We start from the raw sequence: 5,640 nt of genomic DNA, 5'->3' as shown, positions 1-5,640 counted from the left end.
ATTAATTGCTATTTGATTATGTATCACCAGTCTGCACCTGAGCTTTATTATCTTCTATTTCTTCCAATATTATTTGATCTATATTTACTCTTTGCAAAATGTAGAATAATGACAACGCTTATAATGAAGTTTCTTTGGGGAATTTACCGAATTATCCTTCCATCAACATGGAGAAGGGCTTTGTCGAGCCCGTGTTAACATGTAATGTAAGTTCATCCTTCTCAAGCCTTCAAACTTTGTTCTAGTATAGATTTGGATAGGCATCATTTCCTCCACTGCTGTTTACTTTGCTGTTTACATCTGATTGGATGTTTGCAACAACTACCGGTTTTAAATTGTAGTTGTAAAACATGTTCCTTCTGCAGAACAGATCCATCTATTTGCTTATATGATTGTGTAACCTGTTACGTGTCTCCTTGTTTCTCTTTCAGAGTCGTATTTCTTATGCTAGGCAGAACTTTAGGGAAGATAGTGAGCCAGACCATCTTGAAGAGAGCGAGATGACCCTAAGGTCCTGTCTAGATGAAGACAGTGAGTTGAAGCTACTCACCAGCATTTGTGAGACAACCTCTGTGCAGTCACTGCCTCAATCAGTTCGACTTCTTTAGTCTCAACTTAAAGCGGAAAGGCTTCTTTTAGCTCAGCTCTGACTTGATGTCAATGATCCAATGAAGATCTCAGAGGACTACCTTGCGCACTATGGTGCTATAAAGCTAGGGATGGAGCATCTAACATTGACACAACTGAGGTCTCATCAGCTTATTCGGCTGCTTGCGGAGCCCGTCCTGGCCAGGCGTAATGCCTTCTAAAGTGCTCTCAGTTTTGTATATTCTTTTGTCAGCGCGTTTATATGCACTAGTGGCGACCTTTGATGCCCAGTGTATGTAATTCGCGGTCATGTTGCGCTTTATTAAACCGGTAGCAAACTTTTATTCCCAGTGGATGTAATACGCCGTAATTTATTTAGTGTATAGTCTATGTTTATTCTTGGTCAGTATGCTGTAATTTAGGCTGGAAGGTTCAGTGGATCTCGGTGTTGTCGGTCTTTAGGCTGGCCCGTTACTCATATGGTCCAAAATGTGGGCCTATAATTATCTTGGGCCATTAGCATGTCTAAACCTATAGTAGTTTTCCACCTTTAACAGGCCGAGTAAAGTTCTGGCCAGCTGGGCCAGAGAATACCATGGGCTTTTAACAGGCTAAAACCTAGATTGGGCTAGCATTGAGCCGAAAAATTCATGGGCCAATACAGGCCAAAACTGCCTAAGGCCCATGTTTGGCCCAAATAGGATGAGTTGTTAACAAGCCAAAATATATCTCGGGCCTGTTTGGCCCAATAAAATTATGGGCTTTAAGCAGGCCAGTATCCATGCGGGCCATAGGCCCAAAAGTGTCACAGGCCATTATCATATGACCCGTAAGCAGGCCGGATTCAACGCGGGCTGTAATTAGGCCCAACTGTTACACGGGCCATTAATAGGCCGATAGGCCAGTTGGGCTGGAATTTATCCACGAAGACTACGGCCGTTAAGAGGCCTAAAGTTACTTTAGACAAGAAATAGCCCAGTTTCTGAACGGGCCGTTAAATGGCCTAAAGTTAAACCGGGCCAACAACATCCCAGATGCACCACATTGTCTACCATTTAATAGGCTGAAATACAAACCTGGCTTAGAATGGGCCCAAAAGAACAGTGGCCTATTGAGGGACCTGATCTGATATGGGCCGTAATTTGGCCCAAAACACGGCAGGCTGTGAACGGGCCTGATCTAATATGGGCCTCAGTTTGACCCAAAACATGGCAGGCTATTAACGGGCCAACCCACTAGTGTCTGAAAAAACATGATGGGCCTTTAGCTGGGCCGGCCTTTTTACCTAAAATTCGCCACTGTTGGGTTGTGCCATGTGTCCACATATCATAGGCGTCTTCCGTCCATTGTAGGAATCACATCTGTCCCAACGATTAGCTGACACATGCATTATCCGGCAAAAGAGAATTTTACACGTGGAAAATCCCCATTGGTCGGGGCTGTTAACGGGTCATCGGGTCCAAACCGGAACCCGATAGCTTAATGGCGACCCGTTACTGTGGATGCCATGTGTCGGTCACCCCTGACGGAAGCACTTCTATGACGCGCGATTTATCCTCATGGAAGTGGACACTTCTGTGATGATAATTTTGGTAATGTCATGGAACACTTATACGACAGCACAGGTATGACCATCTTGATTATGTCATAAAATTGGCATGGATGTACATGCATGACAGAAAACATGACCTACTATGACAAACACGTATCATCATGGAAGTGTATTTTTTTAGTGAGATGATCGTGGTTGGTGTGAGTTGTATGTTTTATTTTGGTGCTGTCCTATGGTGCCCTTCGTGTGGCGCAAACGTGAGGTATCGCCGCTGTAGAGTGTTGCAATACGTTCATGGTTCGCTTATAGTGGGTAGCGTGAGTGACGGAATACACAAACCTGAGTAACTGGGTTATTTGCGTATGGGAGTAAAGAGGACTTGATACTTAATGCTATGGTTGGGTTTTACCTATATGATCTTTGGTAGTTGTGGATGCTTGCTAGAGTTCCAATCATAAGTGCATATGATCCAAGTAGAGAAAGTATGTTAGCTCATGCCTCTCCCTCATATAAAATTGCAATAATGATCACCGGTCTAGTTATCGATCACCTAGGAACAAATGACTTTCTTGAGTGACAAAAGCTATCTACTTTTATTATCTTGCAATTTATTCGTAGTTTTATTCTCGCAAACTACTTCTAGTTTTATACTTTTTCTAGGTAAAGCAAACGTTAAGTGTGCGTAGAGTTGTATCGATGGTCGATAGAACTTGAGGGAATATTTGTTCTACCTTTAGCTCCTTGCCGACACTCTTATTTATCGGAAAAGGCTACAAACGATCCCCTATACTTGTGGGTTATCAAGACCTTTTTCTGGCGCCGTTGCCGGGGAGCAATAGCGTGGGGTGAATATTCTCGTGTGTGCTAGTTTGCTTTATCACCAAGTAGTTTTTATTTTATGTTCTAATTTGTTCTCTATCTTTAGTTATGGATATGGAACATGAAACACCAAAGAAAATTAGTTGTACTTGCTACTCATGGAGATGGGGAACGTCCTAAAACCCTCGATGCTCGTTATGTGAAAAATATTAAACACCACTTTAATAATCCTGAGAAAACCCCATTCAACTTGATAATGGGAGACACTTTGGATCAACATGAATACTTAGGGATTATCGCTTGACTCAAAAAGGGAAACTTTTGTGGGATCAAATTCATATGTTGCATTGGTATGCTCGGGATTAAAGCTTGAGACATGATTATACTTGTTGCTCTAGGATGAAGTCTCCACACCTTCCATTTTCATGCAAATCTAATGATAATGAAACCTTAGCTTTTTATGCTAATGGTAGATATGATTACAATGATGTGGAACGAATAAACGAATTTGTTGCTTTTAAGGGTGCTTATGAAATTGAATCTTTGTTTGAAAAGTATGAAGATGTGATGATTCAGTTTATAGACCTAAATTTTTTGCTATACTTAAATATTGGTATGAGAATTATAAATACAATTCCGATATTGATGTATTTATGGAGAAAGTCTCCGCTGTCCATGAAGATACAAATATTTTGCTGGAGTCTATGGAAGAAGAAATTGATGAAACCGTGAGCCCATTAGATGAAAAAGATGATGAGGTGAGCGAAGAACAAAAGGAGGAAGAGCAGATAAGCTACCCATGCCCACCTTCTAATGAGAGTAACTCTTCAACTCATACATTGTTTAATGTCCCTTCGTTCTTACCGAAGGATGAATGCTATGATAATTGCTATGATTCCATTGATTTTTTTGAAATATCCCTTTTTGATGAACTTGATGATTGCTATGCTTGTGTTCGTGATGCCAATATGAGTTATGCTTATGGAGATGAACTTGCTATAGTTCCTTATCTTATGAATGAAATTGTTGCTATTGCAACCACATGTGATAGTCCTATTATCTTTTTGAATTCTCCAAACTACACTCTATCAGAGAAGTTTGCACTTATTAAGGATTACATTGATGGGTTGCCTTTTACCGTTGCACATGGTGATTTTGATGAATATAATATGCATGTTCTTTCTGCTCCTACTTGCAATTATTATGAGAGAGGAACTACATCTCCGCCTCTCTATGTTTCCAATACGATAAAATTGCAAGTAATTGCTTAGCCTTTACTTGATGTGCATGAATTGTTCTTTTATGACATGCCGATGCATAAGAAGAGAGTTAGACTTCGTCATTGTATGATATATGTTGCTTTGTGCTCACTACTAAATTACAAATCATTGTTGATTAAAATTGGCTTTGATATACCTTGGGATCCGGATGGATCCATTACTTGAGCACTTTATGCCTAGCTTAATGGCTTTAAAGAAAGCGCTGCCAGGGAGACAACCCGGAAATTTTAGAGAGTCATTTTATTCTGTTGTGTGCTTTTATAATATTTAAAAATAAAAAATATAGAGGGGAACTAAAAATTTACAAAAAGAAAAGTGAAAGAGAGAAAGACGAGCACCGTTGAAGTGGGGGACGTCCTTAAACTTTGTTCATGCCCATGGAAACTTTGTGAATCTCGATTACAGAAACATTTCAGAAAAAATAATTATCCCCTTGTACAAATCCATTGTATTAAAAAATAATGTGCCAAGATTTGCCTTTAGGATGATTAGATTGCTTGTTGGTATCTGCGGTGTAAAAATAGAAACTTTGGCTGTAGTGCGTGATTTTACATTTTTTACTGGAACGTCAAAAAATTTCAAAATTTCTACACAGTATTGCAATGCAATATTTTTATTTTTTCCTAATTTTCCAAAAAAATTGGAATTACAGAAGTATGGTCAAAGTTCAGATTGCTACAGACTGTCCTGTTTTTGACAGATTCTGTTTTTTATGCATTGTTTTCATGAAACTATCAATTTTATCGGTGGTATAAGCCATAGAGAAATTATAATATAGTAGCTACAATGCAAAACCAAAATATGAATTGGATTGCAGCAGTACTTAAAGTAGTGATTTGCATTATTATACTAATGGATCTCACCGAGTTTTCTGTTAAGTTTTGTGTGGATGAAGTGTTCAAAGATCGAGAAGTCTTGATATGAGGAGAAGGAGGAGAGGCAAGAGTTCAAGCTTGGGGATACCCGAGGCACCCCAAGTAAATATTCAAGGATACTCAAACGTCTAAGATTGGGGATGCCCCGGAAGGCATCCCATCTTTCTTCAACAAGTATCGGTATGTTTTCGATTTCGTTTCGTTCATGTGATATGTGTATATCTTGGAGCATCTTTTGTGTTTAGTTTTCATTTTTCTTTGATGCACCATTCTGGTATGAGATAGTCCATCATTGATTTATAGAATACTCATTGCACTTCACTTATATCTTTTGAGTATGGCTTTGTAGAATGCTTCATGTGCTTCTCTTATATCATTTGAAGTTTGGATTGCCTGTTTCTCTTCACATAGAAAACCATTATTGGTAGAATGCTCTTTTGCTTCACTTATATTTATTAGAGCATGATCTTCTGTAGAAAGAATTAAACTCTCATGCTTCACTTATATCTATTTAGAGAGTCAACAG

The sequence above is a fragment of the Aegilops tauschii genome, chromosome 3 (assembly GCF_002575655.3).
Source record: "Aegilops tauschii subsp. strangulata cultivar AL8/78 chromosome 3, Aet v6.0, whole genome shotgun sequence".
Lineage (NCBI taxonomy): Eukaryota > Viridiplantae > Streptophyta > Magnoliopsida > Poales > Poaceae > Aegilops > Aegilops tauschii.
The sequence above is the reverse complement of the archived record's forward strand: the minus strand, read 5'-3'. Positions refer to the sequence as shown.